Here is a 22,160-nt window from a genome sequence, read left to right on the forward strand (position 1 = left end):
CTCTATTACACACCACCCACACTCCTGCGGGCTAGGGCTGACACAACTTGGGAGCATTTTGCCACTCGTCACCGTTAGCGGTGAGGGTCCCGAGAGATTTTCCCTGTTATCTCCTGAATACACGGTGACAATATTGGCTTGTGTTCTCCGTGCAGGTTTATCAGGAATTTCAGGTTTTTACCTCGGGCCAAGTCGTCTCACCCCCTCCTCCCCCCTCACTTGGTATTAGTCAGGTTGGTAATTATTTTTACTACACCCCACCCACACTCATGCGGCCTAGGGCTGACACGACTTGAGAGCATTTTGCCACTCGTCACTGTTAGCGGTGAGGGTCCCGAGGGATTTTGTCCTGTTTTTGCCTGAATACACGGTGACACTATTGGCTCGTGTTCTCCGTGCAGGTTTATCAGGTTTTTCAGGTTTTTACCTCGGGCCAAGTCATCTCACCCCCTCCCCCCCCCCCCTCACTTGGTATTAGTCATGTTGGTATTTGTCTCTTTTACACTTCTCCAACACTCCTGCGGCCGATGGCACAGAAACTCAAATACTAAATTAGCATATTGGGCCCGAATCATAATCCAAAGCTGTAGTGGCACATTCAGTAAAGTACTGATATTTGGTACCCTGCGCATGTGTTGGACCCATACTGCCCATGTACAGTATGTGTCCACAACATTGGTTGAACTATGGCATCAGACAGTCAGTGATTGATAGTCTGATGCTGCTTGGGGATGGCATGGGGATGGAGGTTGTTTGTGAAAGATGGGGCCAGGATCTACTTCGGAGGACTGAGATTTTCAGACCTGATCGGAGCAGATTCCATGGTCGGCTTGCATGACCCAACTGGGTCGGAGCTGGACAAAGTTGTCACAGGAGATCGGATACTGCAGCCCAGGATGCCGTTCCGATCAGTAACGCAGCAGGAGGTGCAATGCCTATCATTGTATATAGGTCTATTCGTCAGGTGGTGTGGGGGTGGGCTAGCGGTTTGGGGTTGGGGCCGCCTGTGTCGACCAGTCAGCTGCTCCATGCACTAGTTTTTATAGTGTAATCCTGCTTGATCGGCAGGGCGGCTCCTTCAACGATCTGCTTCCCCACTTTCTACACCACATCACGAATAGACAAGACTTGGGAGCATTTGCCACTCGTCACCGTTAGCGGTGAGGGTCCCGAGGGATTTTCCCTGTTTTCTCCTGAATACACGGTGACACTATTGGCTCGTGTTCTCCGTGCAGTTTTTTCAGGTTTTTCAGGTTTTCACCTCGGGCCAAGTCATCCCACCCCCTTACTCCCTTGGCATTAGTCAGGTTGTTATTTCGATAGTTCTGGAGATGTGGACATTTTGATTGTAGGCTAGCTAGGGGCTGACTCTTTTAGCCTGGATTCCCCACCCACCCTAGCCCAAACTTTTTTTTTCTTTTTTCTTGCCTGTTGGGGTTGGTCAACCTCTCTGTGGCGGGAAATAACGTCAGTCCAGTGGCTAATGCGCTGCTTTATGGAGGAGCGCTCTCTTTTCAGGGTGTGGTATGACTGTCCAACAATCGGGATCATGACAGTCAGTTTACCGACATCGGAATCCCGACTGCCAGTTAGTGCTCTGACAAGGGGGTGAGCGCAAAGAAGCCCCTTGCAGGCTCGGTGGCTCGCCACAGGTTCTATTCTCCCTCTATGGGGGTCATGGACCCCACAAGGGAGAATAGACCCTGTCAGTTGGGATCCCCCATGTCAGAGCACCGGCAGTCGCAATTCCTATGTTGGTACACTTACCGTCAGGATCCCGATTGCCGGGCAGTCATCCGGCACCCCTCTTTCTAATACACTGATCTAGTGTGACCTACCCTACTGGGGGTCAGGGCCACTGACTGTCTAGTTGGCCTATTGTGGTGTACTGGCCAATTGGCTTATGTCACTGGTAAACTGACCGTTCTTTCTCTCTGCCACCATAGTTATTTAAAATGTTACAAAATAAAAAGGTTGACTGATTTTAATGGCATTACTGTTGTCCGTGTCGTTATTTTAGATAAGTTAGATTTTATCCACTAGCAAATATGGTTAATGTGTGAGGTCACACTCAATCTCACATCTGCCGACAGGAAGTTTCATTAATAATATTACACCATCCAGCCCATACTAATGTTTTATTGCTAGAATCCCCTAATATCTGGGAAATCCTCTTCATTTTTGGAAGTTAATACAATGGGTGAGATTTAATAGGATGAGAGATTCAAAAAGTGAGAGATTTGGTAAGAAATCTCCAGTTTTCTAAAGTGGCAATCATTTACACGGCAAAATCAAACTGGTTTTGCAGTGTAAATGATTGCCGCTTTAAAAAAACCTGGAGATTTCTTACCAAATCTCTCACTTTTTGAATCTCTCATCCTATTAAATCTCACCAATATGTTATCATCAGGTGACATATATAGCATCAGGTGACATATATAGCATCAGGTGACATATATAGCATCAGGTGACATAAGTGGCATCAGGTGACATATATAGCATCAGGTGACATTTTAAATACTTTAGCAGGAACCGATGGATCGGAAAAACAGAACCAAAATCTAGTCCAGGCATTCCCAATCACAGTCCTCAAGGCACACCAACAGTGCAGGTTTTGTAGATATCCAGGCTTGAGCACAGGTGACTTAATTAGTATCTGAGGGATTCTAATTAAACCATCTGTGCTGAAGCCTGGATATCACTAAAACCTGCACTGTTGATGTGCCTTGAGGACCGTGATTGGGAATGCCTGATCTAGTCTAATGCAGGGGTAGCCAACTCCAGTCCTCGAGAGCTACCAACAGTGCGTGTTTTCCAGGTTTCCTCATAGAATCACAAATGAAGTAATTAGCTCCACCTATGGATCTTTTAAAATGTGTCATTGAGTAATGCGTGCACCTGTGCACAAGCTAGGTGCTCTGAAAAATGTGAATTGTTGGTAGCTATTGAGGACTGAAGTTGGCTACCCCTGGTCTAGTGTGTACGCACAATGCTGATGATGTGCACTCACACAACTTGTCAGCAATGTAACATGGAGCCTGCACCCCCACCGTCGCTCGTTGCGGCTGGCATTAACAAAAGTGTGTATGCACTAGCCGATGCCAGCACCCCACCGGGTCCCATCTCGGAGGATGCCGCTGGGTACAGACATCATCCAGTGCGTATACAGCTATATACTGACTTGTGTTATAGTCTAGTAGCTTTACTTCCATGCCTCATAGCAGTCACATAAAGCTGCTCAGCATGTACTGTACTTACTGTAGCAGTCACATAAAGCTGCTCAGCATGTGCTGTACTTACTGTAGCAATCACATAAATCTGCTCAGCATATGCATTACATACTGTAGCAGTCACATAAATCTGCTCAGCATGTACTGTACTTACTGTAGCAGTCAAATAAAGCTTCTCAGCATGTACCGTACTTACTGTAGCCGTCACATAAAGCTTCTCAGCATGTACCGTACTTACTGTAGCCGTCACATAAAGCTGCTCAGCATGTGCTGTACTTACTGTAGCAGTCACATAAAGCTGCTCAGCATGTCCTGTACTTACTATAGCAGTCACATAAAGCTGCTCAGCATGTGCTGTACTTACTGTAGCCGTCACATAAATCTGCTCAGCATGTGCTGTACTTACTGTAGCAGTCACGTAAATCTGCTCAGCATGTACTGTACTTACTGTAGCAGTCACATAAAGCTATTCAGCAAGTACTGTACTTACTGTAGCAGTCACATAAAGCTGCTCAGCATGTGCTGTACTTACTGTAGCAGTCACACAAATCTGCTCAGCATGTACTGTACTTACTGTAGCCGTCACATAAAGCTGAGAGCATATACTGTACTTACTGTAGAAGTCACATAAAGCTGCTCAGCATGTGCTGTACTTACTGTAGCAGTCACATAAAGCTGCTCAGCATGTGTTGTACTTACTGTAGCAGTCACATAAAGCTGCTCAGCATGTGCTGTACTTACTGTAGCAGTCACATAAAGCTGCTCAGCATGTGTTGTACTTACTGTAGCAGTCACATAAAGCTGCTCAGCATGTACTGTACTTACTGTAGCCGTCACATAAAGCTGACAGCATGTACTGTACTTACTGCAGAAGTCACATAAAGCTGCTCAGCATGTGCTGTACTTACTGTAGCAGTCACATAAAGCTGCTCAGCATGTGTTGTACTTACTGTAGCAGTCACATAAAGCTGCTCAGCATGTGCTGTACTTACTGTAGCAGTCACATAAAGCTGCTCAGCATGTACTGTACTTACTGTAGCAGTCACATAAAGCTGCTCAGCATGTGCTGTACTTACTGTAGCAGTCACATAAAGCTGTTCAGCATGTGTTGTACTTACTGTAGCCGTCACATAAAGCTGACAGCATGTACTGTACTTACTGTAGCCGTCACATAAAGCTGACAGCATGTACTGTACTTACTGTAGAAGTCACATAAAGCTGCTCAGCATGTGCTGTACTTACTGTAGCAGTCACATAAAGCTGCTCAGCATGTGTTGTACTTACTGTAGCCGTCACATAAAGCTGACAGCATGTACTGTACTTACTGTAGCCGTCACATAAAGCTGACAGCATGTACTGTACTTACTGTAGCCGTCACATAAAGCTGACAGCATGTACTGTACTTACTGTAGAAGTCACATAAAGCTGCTCAGCATGTGCTGTACTTACTGTAGCAGTCACATAAAGCTGCTCAGCATGTGTTGTACTTACTGTAGCCATCACATAAAGCTGACAGCATGTACTGTACTTACTGTAGCCGTCACATAAAGCTATTCAGCAAGTACTGTACTTACTGTAGCAGTCACATAAAGCTGCTCAGCATGTGCTGTACTTACTGTAGCAGTCACACAAATCTGCTCAGCATGTACTGTACTTACTGTAGCCGTCACATAAAGCTGAGAGCATATACTGTACTTACTGTAGAAGTCACATAAAGCTGCTCAGCATGTGCTGTACTTACTGTAGCAGTCACATAAAGCTGCTCAGCATGTGTTGTACTTACTGTAGCAGTCACATAAAGCTGCTCAGCATGTGTTGTACTTACTGTAGAAGTCACATAAAGCTGCTCAGCATGTGCTGTACCTACTGTAGCAGTCACATAAAGCTGCTCAGCATGTGTTGTACTTACTGTAGCAGTCACATAAAGCTGCTCAGCATGTGCTGTACTTACTGTAGCAGTCACATAAAGCTTCTCAGCATGTACTGTACTTACTGTAGCAGTCACATAAAGCTGCTCAGCATGTGCTGTACTTACTGTAGCAGTCACATAAAGCTGTTCAGCATGTGTTGTACTTACTGTAGCCGTCACATAAAGCTGACAGCATGTACTGTACTTACTGTAGCCGTCACATAAAGCTGACAGCATGTACTGTACTTACTGTAGAAGTCACATAAAGCTGCTCAGCATGTGCTGTACTTACTGTAGCAGTCACATAAAGCTGCTCAGCATGTGTTGTACTTACTGTAGCCATCACATAAAGCTGACAGCATGTACTGTACTTACTGTAGCCGTCACATAAAGCTGACAGCATGTACTGTACTTACTGTAGAAGTCACATAAAGCTGCTCAGCATGTGCTGTACTTACTGTAGCAGTCACATAAAGCTGCTCAGCATGTGCTGTACTTACTGTAGCAGTCACATAAAGCTGCTCAGCATGTACTGTACTTACAGCTATACTGAGCGGACCGACTCATGGACAGATTAGGTCCTATATATCGGACTGTACCTGCTGTCACCATACTATTTATTCCCTGATTTAGCACATTACAGATATCTGACCTCACTTACTGGATACCCAGGTAAGTCACCAGGCTACGGTCAGGTGCTGCCACGGTGACGGGTCATCACAAATCAGTAAGCGAATATTCAGAATATGTTATTGATTGTTCTGCACAGATAACAAGGCTTCCCCCATGGACATTGGAATGTGGGTAAATGAGAAAAAAAAAACAATTGAAAATTTGGTCTATTAAATAACTGAATAATATGTATATTGTCACCGGGAGAGGGTGTAAATCTGACTCATCCGCGCCATTGCTGAATTCCATATGGTAATGCGGGAGTCTCCCGTGTACACTAACAATCCACACGTGAAAGCCTGTCCCGCCCACTGCAGTCATCATTAGTATCTGGGCTCGGACCCACTTCATGCTGGGTACAGAAGATACGTCTGAATCAGTTTCCATCTGAAAGCTACTATGAAGGAAGAAGCCGGCAGACGCATCCACAGTACGGAGCAGTTCCGGGCATCGCATGGTGCACCCAGGCACTACTCAGAAACATCCATAATACAGACAGTGTGTCCCGTGATTGTAAGAGTTTACACACTTCATCCAACATGGGTCAAGGCTGTAACAAACATGTACTGTAACAAGAGTGTAATGTGATTACAAGAACATATGGTTACAAACAGCGTCCCTTTACTTCATACAAGAAAAGTTCCTGTAATACATATAAATACATTATGCAATCATTGTCCTGACTGGCTGATTATCAGTGGATCCGGCCAATGAGTGCATTGGGTAGCTGCAACCAATAAGCGATGATCGGCCTGTCGGGCAAGAGACATTTTCCAACATTCCAAACTGAGCGCCCATCCTTTCACCTGTTCTGTCACAGGGGAGGCATGGGGAAATGTTCCCTCTACAGGGAAGGAACCCGGATCATGTGGCCATACACTACTATCTCATAGCGTATATCTGCTGGTCTGACAGACATTGCATAGTGTATGCCCAGCATAAGACGGGTATGGGTCATAGGGTCAACACAAGCATTAGGTCCTAATGCAAGCATGTCCAAACTATGGCCCTCCAGCTGTTGTGAAACTACAAGTCCCATCATGCCTTGCCTCAGTTTTGCTTTTAGGGAATGTTAAACTATTGCAAGGCATGCTGGGATGTGTAGTTTCACAACAGCTGGAGGGCCATAGTTTGGACATGCCTGTCCTAATGAATGAAGCATTCTCTGTAGAGTAATAAAGACCTGGTAATATTACAGTCCCGCAGCTCGCTGTCCCTTCCCAGTGATATCTGGGCCTCTTAGCAGCCCGTGGTTCTGTGAGAAAGGACCGGCAAGTGTGTAGTATAAGGAGGACAGTAACGTATCTTTATTGCATTTGACATTTGGGCCGAATAGTGAAGGCCCATACACACTTGACGATTTTCAGCTGAAAATCGCTCAAAACAGCAGTTTTGAGCGATTTTCGGCCGAAAATCGCCCAGTGTGTATGCCCCGGAGATTGCCGACTAGCGATGATGCGCGCTCCCGCATAATCGCTAGGAAAGTGGTTTTTCATCCATCATCGCCATGTGTGTACGCCTGCCGGGCTGAAAGATTAACCACTTTCAGCCCGGCGGACCGCCGCGCCGCCCCCCGCCCCCGCCTGTCATAATACTCACCCTGTCCAAGTGCTGCTGCGCCGGCTCCATGCATCCTGCTCCGAGTCCCTGCCTGTCTGCTTGTCCCGCCCTCCTGCTCAGTGCTCACCACAGAGCACTTCTCCCTCACCCGGCAACACACTCTGCTGGCCACGCCCCCCCTGCTATGCTTAACACAGAGCACTGAGCAGGGGGCACTGCTGGCCACCAATGTTTTATGTTTAAAGCAGTAATATATACATTGCTGGCATATGCCAGCAATGTATATATTGCTGGAACCACTGGGCACCAATGTTACATTTTTAAGGCAGTAATATATACATTGCTGGCATAAGCCAGCAATGTATATATTGCTAGCACCACTGGGCACCAATGTTACATTTTTAAGGCAGTAATATATACATTGCTGGCACATGCCAGCAATGTATATATTGCTAGCACCACTTGCCACCAATGTAATGTTACTTATAAGCCAGTAATATATACATTGCTGGCACAGGCCAGCAATGTATATATTATTGGCACCACTGGGCACCAATGATTATTAATTTGCTTGCTGCCCACAAATAATTATGAATTAGCCAGTAATATATACATTGCTGGCACATGCCAGCAATGTATATTTTAGTGGCATCACTGCCCACCAATGTTACTTACAAGCCAGTAATATATACATTGTTGATACAGGCCAGCAATGTATATATTATGGGCACCACTGCCCACAAGGGTTAAAGGGAGCAGGAACTGGGCGGAACTGCGTTCCATCAGTTTTATTTTGGAGGTGGAATGGTTCCGCCTCCGTCCGCATCGCTAAACAGCTGACAGCCGGGCAGAGCGGTGGGAAATCAGGATGTCTCAGAGAAGGTCCATCCGTCCGTGGCGTAGCTATTTTAAAATTATGTGCCAACTCACGGCTCGTGAGCCAATCAGAGCTCGCGGGACGGCAACAAATGAGGAGCTGCCGGGCCGCGAGCACCGATTGGCTCGCAAGTCATTTGAAATAGCCGCACCACGGATGTTCTGAGACATCCGGGTTTCCCACCGCTCTGCCCTGCTGTCTCCTTTCCCACACAGTGCACACCTCTGGCACTGGGCATGTTACCCCTGGCACTGAGAATGTAAAACCTGGCAATGAGCATGTATGTAAGCGGCACTTATGTGGCATAATAAAAAATGGGCATTACCATGTTTGGCATATTGTGAAATGGGCATTACCGTGTTTGGCATATAGTATAATGGACATTACGGTGTGTGGCATAATGTGTAATTTGCATTACTGTGTGCATTTCTGTGTCCCTGACCCATAAAGCCATGCCCTAAAATTTTTGGCACAAAATGTTCAGTTTTTATTAGGTGTTGGGTTGTTTTGCACTGTGGGGCATCATTTGAATCAGGGGTGGTATTATGTGGCCACATTATTCTTTTCCTGACAGTGTGGCTGTGACATAATTGGGGGGGGGGGGGGGGGGAAGAGTCAGGGAAGCAAATTTTTCCACTTTAGGCACTGCTGCGCACTAATGTATAGTGATAATAGTTATTAATGTAAACACTGCTGGAGCAGACCAGCAATGTATATGAGACCACTGCCACTGGCCATCAATGTATATTTTTATGGCGTTAATGTATACACTGCTGGCGCAGGTCAACAATGTATATGTTACCACCGCCACTGCCCCCCAATGTATATTTTGTTGTGGCGGTAATGTATACATTGCTGGGGAAGGTGAATGGATTTCTCCCTACGTGCACGGTGGCAAATTAAATGGTAGTTGTGCACATGGGCGGGATTTTGCCCAGTCGGAGCAGAGTCAGGTAGCGTTTACCTGTTTGCTGGGCTCCGAATATACACAGCATAGCGATCAGTTCTGAATCAGGCCCCTAGAACAGAAATGCACTGAATAAAATGGCCCCTGCTCCCACCCTTGGAATACAAACCCTGTCCATTATGTAAATAGCCTTTTATATGAAAGATTTTCAGCAAAGTCTTTCACCTCCTGAAAATCTCTTGCTCTTTGGGGAAAATAGCTCAGTGTGTACGCACTACTTTGGTGACAAATATATCTTTCAGAGATTTTGGCAAAGTCTTTTGAAATGAAAATCTTCAAGTGTGTATGGGCCTTAACACTTGGCTCAAACAAAACGTCTACACAAGTACCTACCTCGGGAGGTTTGGAGCAGATGCCGACGTCACCACAGCAGATGGGGAGGAAGGTGTTGAGGGCTGCGGAGATTCTGGGGCTCTTGGAACCCTTCCCATTCGGTACCAGATGCCCATACTGTTCAGCTCCCTATCCAGGAGACATACACAAACACATGAGTATATAACTATATTAGTAAGGCTGACTAATGTGGTAGCTCAACATCCTAACAAAAGAAAAATGGGATATTTATGCCCTGAGGTAACGTACTCATGGGCCTAATATGTTCCTCTGTAATGCAACCAAGCACATAATGGACACATTAAATACAGGGATTGATCTGTATTGGATATACATCTTGATTACCAATGGCATTTCACCATAAAGGAAAGAGTCAAATCACTGAATGTTTTATGAACATCGCTTGGCTATGTCTGGTATATCAGCCACAGAAAGATTATGAATAAACATTGTTCTATAATAATGATGCACGTTCCCCATTTCCAGCTACCCAATGTGTACCCAGCATAATATCACAAGTGTTCCTTCTAAGCTTCTGTTACAGGGTGCTGCACCCTGCCCGTTTTTAAAACCTCAAAATGCTCCCTGCCCTTTTTGTGTGTGGCACTCTGCGCCCTTGCGCTGCCCCCCACCTCGTTGACGTGCCGCTGAGAACTTTCGGTGTGTGCCATCATGTGTAATGGGTATTACGGTGTGTGGTATAATGTGTAATGGCCATTGTGGTGCATGGTATAATGTGTAATGGGTATTACATTGTGTGGTATAATGTATAAGAGGCATTACAGTATATGCCATAATGTGTAAGAGGCATTATGGTGTGTGGTGTAATGTGTAAGAGTCATTACAGTGTGTGCCATAATGTGTGATGTCATTAGGTCATAATATGTAATGGACATAGCTCAGTATGACAATGTGTAATGGGTATTAGGGTGTGTGGTATAATGTATAAGAGGTATTACAGTGTATGCCATAATGTGTAGCTGTCATTATGACAGAAAATGGAATGGACATAGCACAGCATGACAATGTGTAATGGGTATTACGGTGTGGTATAATGTGTAATGGGCATTATGGTGTGTGGTATAATGTGTAATGGGTATTTTGTTGTGTGATATAACGTGTAGTTGTCATTATTACAGAATATGTAATGGACATAGATCAGTATGACAATGTGTAATGGGTGTGTGGCATAATGTGTAATGGGCATTATGGTATTTTGTTTTAATGTGTAATGGGTATTACGGTGTGTGGTATAATGTGTAATGGGCATTATGGTGTGTGGTATAATGTGTAATGGGCATTATGGTGTGTGCGGTATAATGTGTAATGGGTATTACGGTGTGTGGTATAATGTGTTTTCATTGCGACAGAATATGTAATGGCCATAGCAGAATATGACAATGTGTAATGGGCATCATTCTTATAATTTTTGCTGTTTCTGATGTAAATTTCTAGTATAAAATGTGCTCTTTCGATTGAAAAAGTGCTCTGCCTGATGGTCAGCGCCCTGCCCTAAAAAAATCAGAGTGTGAACACTAGTGGGGTATTGCCAGCAGCCACTTTACGGGATATGGTCGTATTGTCGACACCACTTAGGTCGACAGTCATTAGGTCGACACCGTTGGGTCGACAGGTGGCAGGTGGGGTATGGCCAGCAGTCACAGTAACATATACACAGAGGGGTATAGCCAGCAGTTACAGCATCGTATACACAGTAGGGTTAAAGCCAGCAGTCACAGTAACGTATACACAGAGGGGTATGGCCAGCAGTTACAGTATCGCATACACAGTGGGGTTAAAGCCAGCAGTCACAGTAATGTATACACAATGGGGTTACGAGCAGCAGTCACAGTAATGTATACACAGTGGGGTATGGCCAGCAGTCACAGTGGAGTATGGCCAGTAGTCACAGTATGCACAGGAGTCCAGTAGAAAAAAAAAAAACAATTACAGCAGAGTGCGCAGCGGAGCATGCAAAGCGCAGGCTTCCATCCAATATAATGGCGCAGAGCCGCAGTCGCACCGAATTCTGTGGGATGCAATTCTCTGGAGAACCCAAGGCCGGGAAGATGGCACTGAGCCTCGTTGGGGGATGTGAGTGTGGCGGAAACGCCCATTGTTCGGAGCATCTCTTTTATTTGATATGTTTGTTTGGCCCCATCACACACAATGGTGGCCCCCACCGTAATGCCCATCACACATGATGGCCCACACTGTAATGTCCATCACACATGGTGGCCCACACTGTAATGTCCATCACACATGGTGGCCCCCACCGTAATGCCCATCACACATGATGGCCCACACTGTAATGTCCATCACACATGGTGGCCCCCACTGTAATGCCCATCACACATGATGGCCCACACTGTAATGCCCATCACACATGATGGCCCACACCGTAATGCCCATCACACATGATGGCCCACACTGTAATGCCCATCACACATGATGGCCCCCACTGTAATGCCCATCACATATGATGGCCCACACTGTAATATCCATCACACATGATGGCCCACACTGTAATGCCCATCACACATGATGGCCCCCACCGTAATGCCTATCGCACATGATGGCCCACACTGTAATGCCCATCGCACATGATGGTTGTCCACACCGTAATGCCTATCGCACATGATGTCCCACACTGTAATGCCTATGACACATGATAGCCCACACTGTAATGCCCATCACACATGATGACCCACACTGTAATGCCCATCGCACATGATGGCCCCCACTGTAATGCCCATCGCACATGATGACCCACACTGTAATGCCTATCACACATGATGGCACCCACTGTAATGCCCATCGCACATGATGACCCACACTGTAATGCCCATCGCACATGATAGTGGCCCACACTGTAATGCCCATCGCACATGATGACGGTCCACACTGTAATGCCCATCACACACGATGACCCACACTGTAATGCCCATCACACACGATGACCCACACTGTAATGCCCATCACACACGATGATCCACACTGTAATGCCCATCACACATGATGACCCACACTGTAATACCCATCACACACCTTAACAGCGACTACATATGATGGCACATAAGAGCTTCTTACCTACATGCTCATTGCCAGGGGTTTCTTACTCAATGCCAAAGGTTTTATGCTTAGTTGCCAAGAAGGTTTCATGCTCGTTGCCCAGGAGGTATTATATCCTTGTTACCCAGAATGGGAAAAGCAACCCCAGCAAGCCCTCCTGTCTGTGGAGGGAGGGCTTAGCCGGCAGGAAGAGCTGACAGCCACTGCTAGCAGAGAGCAGCTTAGCGTTGTGGCGGGGGGGGGGGATTTGTCACTTTAAAGAGCTGCCATGCCGCTCACTTCTCAGGACTTCATCAGTGGTAACAGCATGGGGGACGGTGGCGGGCTACATCTGTAACAACAGACACACAGCTTTCAGCAGAGAGCTCATCAGCGTTTCAGTGCATGCAGGGGGGGCGGATGAGAAAGTTTGCAACGGGGTGTCAGCGCACCAGGGCGGCAGCGGAAGGGCGCAAAGTCCCAGACACAAAAAGGGCAGGAACACTAATTTCTGTGTCCTACGGATGACAGAAGGAGGGTGATATGGTCAGATGTATCTGCCTTCACCGTGGTTCGCAACAAGAGGACTAGCGCAGATTTTGACCCAACTTGAATAACTCTGCAGCTCTTAAGGCCCCCATCTGCTAGGGTGGTGAATCGCCTGTGGTACCCCGCCAACTCACCCGGCAGCTGCTACGTTCAGTTCACAAATATTTCTACCCATGCATGTTGCCCCTTCTTTATATAAACACCTCTTTCTACACTTTTATGAAAACTCTTCACTACTGTATACTCTCTCTAGGTCTGTGGGTCCCAACCTCGGTCCTCAGGACCCCCCAACAGTCTGCGTTTTCCAGGTCACCCGGCAGGTGCACTCATTATTCACTGACACATTTTAAAAGATCACAGGTGGAGCAAAGTATTTCACCTGTGATCCTGCATGGAGGCCTGGAAAATGTACACTGTTGGGGAGTCCTGATGACCGAGGTTGAGAACCACTGCTCTTGGGTGTTGGGATTTAAAAAAAGTTTGGGAACCACTGTCCTACGCCATACTAGAAAGATGTACCGAAAAAGTTACTTGCAGCCAATCAAGCAGGTCTGAATCACCCTCTACATTTAGTTTTCTGTACTGTTGCTGGAAGTCTGCATACTTTTATTCAGGCAATGTATGGTTCTATCTATATGATGCTTTGAAATAAAAATCATTCTTTCAAAAAAAAAAACCTTTCAAAAATTCTATAGACTTAATGTTCTATAGAAATATCTCACAAGAAGCATTTAGGCATAGACACGCCCATAGGTTTATTTATTTATTAACAGTTTCTTATATAGCACACACATATTTCACAGAGCTTTACAGAGAATACTTGAACATTCACATCAGTCCCTGCCCCAGTGCTGTGAGGCAGTAATGCTAACCATTACACCATCCGTACTGCTCCATGTGGAGTTAGACACGCCCTTTGGGCACTGTGTGACACGCCCCTTACAAAGGCGCTTGGCGCATCCTACTGTAATTTTCCTGATTGTAGTTTTCAATTGGAGGGAAGTATGTTGTAACCACAAAGAAAAGTGATCTACATCAGATTCATAGACTTGTTTATAGCACCCCTTTTATACCAAAAACGCCAGGTCGCATCCGGGTTTTTGATCCCTGCTTCAAGCCGGGTGTGACCCTGCGTTTGCACCCTTTTACACCACTGTCGCATCCCCCCTGCCGCTTGGAGATTATGTCATCTCCGATCGCCGCCGCCAGGACCCGGAATGCTGCGCTGGGGGCAAGCCCAGCACTAAGGTAATCTGCTGGGCTGCCCCCAGCCCCCGTCCACCCCTTGTCCGGGAGGTGAATGGATGCCGCTCACAGGCATCCATTCACCTCCTCTGCTACTGCTGTCTGCAGGGTATAGCAGACAGCAGTGCAGGCTGCCTGTGACCCCCCCCCCCCCCCCCCCAACCTGCGGACACTGCACCGCGCCCCCCCCCCCCCCCCCCCCGGGGTGGCCCTTTCGGACCGCACCCGACTCGGCTGAAATGATGCGGAGGGGTTACAATGCCTTTTGTTATATTTATTGTGGCACAAACACTCTGGGAAACTGTATATAGGAAAGTAGTGTATGGCGGCGGATGCTGGGAGTAGTAGTATAAGAACTGATAGTGTTAGCAATATGGTCGTATCGTTCATTAGACCCCACCTACTATATGTGACTGCCAAAACTGGCTTACGCTCTAGAGCAGGCATGTACAACCTGCGGCCTTCTAGCTCCTGTGAAACTACACATCCCAGCATGCCTTGCCATAGTTTTAGCACTCGCTAATAGCAAAACTATGGCAAGGCATGATGGGACTTGTAGTTTCGCAAACAGCCGGAGGGCCGCAGGTTGGACATGACTGCCCTAGAACAGTGGTTCCCAACCCTGGTCCTCAAGTACCCCCAACAGTGCACATTTTCCAGGTCTCCACACAGAATCACAAGTGATATAATTAGCTCCACCTGTGGATCTTTTAAAATGTGTCTGAATAATGAGTGCACCTGCTGGGTGACCTGGAAAACGTGCACTGTTGGGGGTACTTGAGGACCACGGTTGGGAACCACTGCCCTAGAATGTCATGTGCATGATCTAGGGATCCATCGTCTTGGACAGAGATAAAAGAAGAAGATTAAGAAGCATTTAGAGCAGTTTCTGTTGTTTTACAGCTGCGCTAGCATAATGCCGGGAGATGATTGCTTGGTTCTTTGTCAATATCCTCTCTGGGAGAAGCAACCGCAGGCCGCTTTCAGGGGGTGTGGCGGAACAGACTCAACATTAGACCCCGCCCCCAGCCAACTTATACTGTAATTTGGCTTCTAATTGTGGTTTTACCTAACATTTACTGACTACCGGTACTCTGACAAGGGAGCGAGCGCAAAGAAGCCCCGTGCAGGTTCGGTGGCTCATCGGGCATTTAGCAGTCGGGATTCCAATGTCGGTATAGTGACTGTCGGGGGGCATCCGGCTCTTGTTATCATCTTTGTGCTTAATTCAATCTTATCCTCATGTATGTAACCCGAGAATGGGAGGTTTATCAGCTGCATCATTATTTCTCTTTCCTCCACTAGGTGACACTGGAGAGTTACAGTGGGGAATAGAAGGGCGACCACAGGGAGCTTGGGCACTTTAGAATAAATTAACAGTGACTAACTCCTCCCCTTCTACTTCCTCTCCTAGGCAGTCTTAGCATGTGCCCTGCGGGAGCTGGGCGCATTGTTAGCTCACTCTTGGGCTTTTCTAATTTTTTCTTTATTTTTCCGGATTTTTAAGATCTACACAGGCAGATAGTCCCTGTCCCTATCTGCCTGCGACGAGGGCGCTGTTGAGGGACCGGTTGCAGCTGCTTGCAGCTTGCCTCCGGAACCTGGCTGACAGAACCACCGTTCCGGGGTCCCCGGCGCCGCTGCATGCAGCGCACCTCGCGGACCGCAAGCCTCGGCGCGTACAGCAGCTACAGGGGTAAGTATGCCCCCGGGTCCCTGTTAGCAGGGAACCAGGTGGGATTGCTCTAAAAGCGCGTCTCAGTACTTTGAGAGTACAGCGCGGCTCAGTTCTGTGAGAGTACAGCGCGGTCAGACAGGCAGGTAGCACCCTGCCCTACCTGCCTGCAAGGGGACCACAGTAACAGAGAATCCGGTCGCCGCTGCATGCAGCGTGCCTCGCGGACTTCCTTCAGCCACAAGCATGGCAGGGATACGTATACCCTGGCTCCCCACTAGCGGGGTAGCCAGGTAGATGCATTGGCGGTTTATCCAGCTGCAACTATAGCATAATAATAGAGTACAGTATTTTATTTTCTTTGTATACTCTATTATTATGCTATAGTTGCAGCTGGATACCAGCATTAAGATCTCCAAGGGATCCATTTGCACACTTTTGTACAGTTTGTCAGTAAGACCGCTATCCGGAGTGAAAACTTACATTCACTATCCATTTACCTAAGGGTATGTACATTCTCAGTATTGAAAAAGTAACTACTTAATTGTGTATATACTAAATTAGTAATATGGCCTTTCTCCACCACCTAGAAAGTTACCCCTGAGGAAGTCATTTTTTTTGACGAAACGCCTTGGGAGTTTTTTCCTGATTATATCGATTCGACCAACTGACTGCATACAAGCAAAAATGTTTTTACTTTGTTTTTAAATTAATTGTATTAAATACTGTTGTACAGTGACCAATCGATATATTTTCTTGATCCTTCTGGTGGTGGATCTCCATAAAATAGTGGCGCGTCTTCTATCTTTTTTCTTCTATTCCCCACTTCCCCTGCTAACAGGGGGGACTGACAGAGTGCTGCCCAATCTACTTTATCTAGCGCATTGAAAGGGTACCCCACTCTTTGTTCTATATATATATATATATATATATATATATATATATATATATATATATATATATATATATATATATATATATATATATATCTCCGGAAGGGCCGTCACTCTGGACTGAAGTGAGCTAAGATGTGTAGCTTGCCCCGGTGCCAGCTTTCAGAGGGCAGCCACAATGAACTGCCCACAGAATACTATGACGAAATGAATGGGCACTCAAATGCTGGTGAAATCAAAAGGCCGTGTTTATTCCATAAGTGGTCTTACAGGCGTCAACGTTTCGGGGGCCGGACCCCCGTCGTCAGGACAAAATGCAGACAGGGTGAAGTACAGAATAAAGTGCAAGTGCATGGGTATTTATAAGACATGTTAACAAATAGGCGCTAACTTACCCCCTCCCTGTAGCCGTCCCCCACGAGCATCCACAGGCCGGTTTCCGGAGTACTGCGCACAGCAGTGACGTCACCACGTTCGGCGGCGTCCAGCTGACCGCGCGTCATCACGGTCGTCATCCCGCGGTGACGTGGGTGGGCTGGGAAAGAGATTGCAGCTCACATTAGCATGAATACAAGTATCGTGCTACAGAAGTCATAAAGCAACAAAGGCATCCATACATACACAAAACTTCAGAGGATGCAAGTGAATAAAAAATGCAAAAAAACAAGTGGACATGACCATATTATGACTACATAGTGACATCTAGTGGCTAAAAATGAGAAGACATATATAATAAAAAACGAACATTTAAAAAGGGTATACGTATAAAAAGATAACTGCGTGCGGCCCCGAATTGGAGCCGTACTGGGCAAAAGTCAAAGTGCATATGCTGGGTGAGGTGCAAACCCTATGGCGTGAGTGGTTTAAATGCAGGGAGAAATACTGAGTCCCTGCTGGGTATCTATAATAAGCAAAAACAGCCCTGTGTGGGGTGATGCAGCCAGCATCACTGTATGCGCATAGCACCAGAAGCCAGAAATTGCAACAACAGAATGCCAGCATCTTGTATATTATATGTTATCCTGGTGTGTCACCTGGACACCGATAAGGCTGGGGGACTGGTGTCACACAGTGGGATGACAAGTACCTTTAACAAGGGGGAGAGAAAAGGAAGAAGGAAGACATGATTGTGTGTTAGTGGACCAAAATGGTTACAAAAAATTATGTAGGCCAAGTGTGTCATTAAGGCCTTTAGGGTGTAGTGTGTCCATTTTGTAAATCCACTTGGACTCAAGCTGCAGAAGCTGTTTGGAACGGTTGCCACCCCGTATGTGTACCGGCATGTGGTCTATGATCTTATATTTGATCATTGCCATGTTATGTTTGGCCTTGGCGAAATGCCTGGTCACTGGTTGCTCCCCTGAGCCAGAATGAAGGGCTGCCCGTATGGCACAATCGGTCTTGCCGATGTAATGTATTCCACATGGACAATAAATGATGTAGATAACAAATTTAGTCGTGCACGTGAGGGGCCATCTGATTTAAAAAAATTTTACCCGTATAGAGATGTGCAACTTCGGTGCAAGCTGTCATGAAGCTGCATGTTGTGCAGCCTAGGCACCGGTAACAGCCCATTCTGGTGGGTCTGATTTGTCTAGAAGGGGTGTCAAAATTTGTAATCTCGGTCTTGACCAATAGGTCCTTCAAGTTTGGGCCGCGCTTGTAGCTCGGCATCAGCTTAGTGTCTTTGAACACCGGTAGCTCGGGATCCGAACGCACAATTTCCCACCAGTTTTTTACTCTGCTGGTGGTTTCTCGGCTGGCAGAGCTAAAGTCATTAACCCATGGAATACATGGCTTTATGACTTTAGGTGTTGCACCTGTGATAAGAGTGATGCGCTCACACGCCAGAGCCCTGGCCTTGGCTTTAAGTAGGCCCTGTCTGGGGTAGCCTCTGTCCTCGAACTTCTGCTGCATGATGTCCAGTTGGTGATGGGTTTCAGAGTCGGTATCAGTGATCCTGCATACTCTCAAAAACTGAGTATGGGAGACTCTCCACCGTGTTGCGTGGGTGCGAGCTGTTGTGTCTAAGTATAGTATTGCGATCTGTCGGTTTGACATACAAAGAAGTGTGTGTAAATCCCAAAAATACAAATGTGTAAAAAATAGGCGTATTTCTGCCTACGAATCCATTTTGGTACATTTCCCCCGATGTATACATAGTATATATATATACACGCTATACTGCTGTTCTGTTCTCAAAGACAACATGAAGCATATATATCACTTGTGGAGCCGATATTTATGGTACAACACGCCCCTGTAATTCTCACATTCATAGAGATCCCACAGCACATCTCCCCCATGTGTTAGAGCCTGACATCTCCGATTTACAAACATGATCATTAGCGATCAGTTTGACCATGTTATTATTGTATACAGAGATCCATATGTAACACACCCGTCCGGATCCCTGTGTTAACACCATACAATTGTCACGCTAGATGCGGTGACATCTTCTTCACATCACTTCTTAAACATTGCTCGGGCAGTAGTCCCGTGGCATCTGAAATTTACACTTCAAACTTGCACCATTTTTTAACATTGTTTTACTGTTTTAATGTAGGTTATTTATGTGCCATTTATGTGTTGTTATAGGCAGAAGCCAAACCCGGATCCTGGAGCGGAGGTTGTCATACAGAAGTGGGCGATACGGTGGGGTCACCATAGCAACCCATCTACAACAGAGGGGAGCGTGATGATGCAGTGAGGCTCCGCCCACTGACATCCGCCCGCACCGGAAGCCGCACTGGACGCAACCGGGACGCTCCACGTACGGGAATGGTGAGTATGCACATGCTGTATGTATTTAAATGTTTGCTGTGTCACCCGCACGCGTTGTACACCTTGACAAAGGGGTATCCAGTCCCCGAAACGTCGGTCACCTCCAATAAACACATTGTTAAGCCCACGGAGTGCCGCTGCCTGCTTGGATAATTCCTTAGATAGATAGATACCAGAAAGAACCCCCACTGGGGGAATAAACAGCACTCACCAGTCTGTAGTTCAATGGAGGTACAACCAGGAGGTAATCCAAAGTTTATTTTCTGCAAGAGAGATCTTCTGACGTTTCGGTCCCCGCTGGTACCTTTATCAAGGCAGCCACTGTGTCAAATAGTCACAACTTAAATCTGTGTGGGAAGGGGGATATATAGCCTTTGAGTATAAAGAAATATAAAAATATATGATACAGCCAGTACAGGATATGGCGGGTGAGCCAGTGACAGGGACTATAGAGAGGTAGGGCAGGGGGATCAGAGGCGGTCCTGCAGCGATGCATAACCCACAACAGAGAGAGCCGGCACCGGGAAGGGTGATCCCTGGAGAGGACAAGGGCCTGTGCAGTGCTGTGAGCTGCTAACCTGTAAGGAGCGGAGGCTGCGCAGCTGTGAGACCAGGAATGGCGCCAGGAGAGCCAGGCTCCTCCAAGTCCCCTACTGCTGCCACCTGCCAGAGGGAAGGGAACCGCGCTGCCCCCACTAGCTGCCAACCACAGAAGGAGCCCCAAACCCGGAGAGAACAGAATGATGTGTGCTGCCGAGGTGTCCTACATAGTGCCTGCCTGTGGAGGAGCCGAGAGGGTGAAGACTAGAACCTCAAGGAAGAAGGTGCTGAGGGGGTAAATTACCTGGGAGCACACCCAGCCGGAGGATTCTCCTGAAGTTGCTCCGAAGAAGATAGAGGACGCAGCAAGTGGAGACCAAGGTGCGCAGGCACCGCGGAGGACACTCGCTCTCGAGGAACCAGGACTGGAGGACATGCAAAGGACCCCTAGCTGGAGACCTGTAGAAGCCCCCTCAGTGGTGCGGAGCTGCCCCTAGAGATGCCTGCCCGAAAGTAAGTTAAGAACACGATGTAACATCAAGGACAGGAGCTGCTCAGAGGACAGGTGACAGCCCAGCGGAGGAGAGGATAGAGGAGGATCCCCAGCCTGATAGGAGCCAGGGGTGGAAGCAGAGGCCGACCCATAACAGCACAACAGGCGGAGCAGAGGACGACCCAGCACCTCCTGCTGCAGGAGCCGAGGACACGGGACACAAGGCAGACGTCAGGCTCATGGCAGATGCTGTGCGGCTGTGGTACAGGTATATGTGCGCTGTTGTGTGTTTATGCTGGGCGTTATGGGTAATAGAGGAGGTTTCTTTTTTAGGATGTCGGTATGTGGTAGACTCGCTAGTTATAGGATGTGTAGTATGCTAGGGTTTGTGGTTATAGTGGATGTATTTGTGTATGCAGGGCACCATTTGCGGATGTACTAAAAGGATGATCACAAAAAGGGATGATCGGGATGATTGCCTGCAGTTCCTATTCGCACCACTAGATGTCACAATTTTTTTTACTTCAACTGAGAATTTGTATGTTGGACACTGGTTGTAGAGATGGGCAAAACGGATCTTTTCGCGGACCCGGGTCGACCTGGGTCGGTCAGTGAAAAGATCTAGATCCTTTGGGCGGCTCAGTTTGTGTAAAAAAGACAGTTATTTATGGTTTGAGTTAGTGTACCATACCTCCCAACATGACCCTTTCCAGGAGGGACACAATGCTCTGTTTCTGGACTTCCCTCTTAATGTTTGATTGTTATTACCTGTGTGGAAACACCTTTCTTATCCATTTACCTGTTTAGAACAGGTAATAGCAATCATTCGTTAAGAGGGAAGTCCAGAAACAGAGCAAAGTCGTAGGTCAGAGATGGGGAACCTTTGGCCCTCCAGCTGTTGTTGGACTACACATCCCAGCATGCCCTGCTACAATTTGCTATTTGGCCATGATAACACTGTTGCAGGGAATGCTGGGATGTGTAGTCCAACAACAGCTGGGGCCAAAGGTTCTCTAACCCTGACCTAGGTGGTGCACTTAACATAGATAGTCGTTTGGTCGACTGATCTAGGTCGACATTAGGTCAACAACACTAGATCGACATGCTGAAAGGTCGACGTGGAACAAGATCGACATGGTTATAGGTCAACATGAGGAAGGTCGACAGGTCATAAGGTCGACATGGGGATTTTCACTGTTTTTTGAGCTGACATGTGCCGACAGGCGGTATTTCATGCCCTACCTTCCACTAGGGCATGGAGTGAGATTATAATAGTGTGGCGAGCGAAGTGAGACACTGTGCCCAAAGCATTGCGAGCGATGCGAGGGTCCGATTCTCACTTCCAACTGTGTCCATGTCAACTGTGTTGACATTCGGGTCAA

The 22,160-nt window shown here is 47.0% G+C and overlaps 1 long non-coding RNA gene across 3 annotated transcripts in view; it reads right to left on the reverse strand.

Annotated features, from left to right (window-relative positions):
* LOC146054579 (uncharacterized) overlaps window positions 1–22,160 on the reverse strand; it is an 88,170-nt gene that overhangs the window by 17,544 nt on the left and 48,466 nt on the right. For 2 of the 3 annotated variants that reach the window (XR_014468265.1, XR_014468264.1), the window contains 3 exons: window positions 19,957–20,092; window positions 17,357–17,496; window positions 9,549–9,677 (listed from right to left, as the gene is read on the reverse strand). This is a non-coding gene — a long non-coding RNA (uncharacterized LOC146054579). Of the gene's footprint in view, window positions 1–9,548; window positions 9,678–17,356; window positions 17,497–19,956; window positions 20,093–20,589; window positions 21,149–22,160 lie in introns of those variants that run through there. The other variant, XR_014468266.1, reaches the window with a different exon arrangement.

This window comes from Crinia signifera, unplaced genomic scaffold (genome assembly GCF_055691185.1).
Source record: "Crinia signifera unplaced genomic scaffold, ASM5569118v1 HAP2_SCAFFOLD_253, whole genome shotgun sequence".
NCBI lineage: Eukaryota > Metazoa > Chordata > Amphibia > Anura > Myobatrachidae > Crinia > Crinia signifera.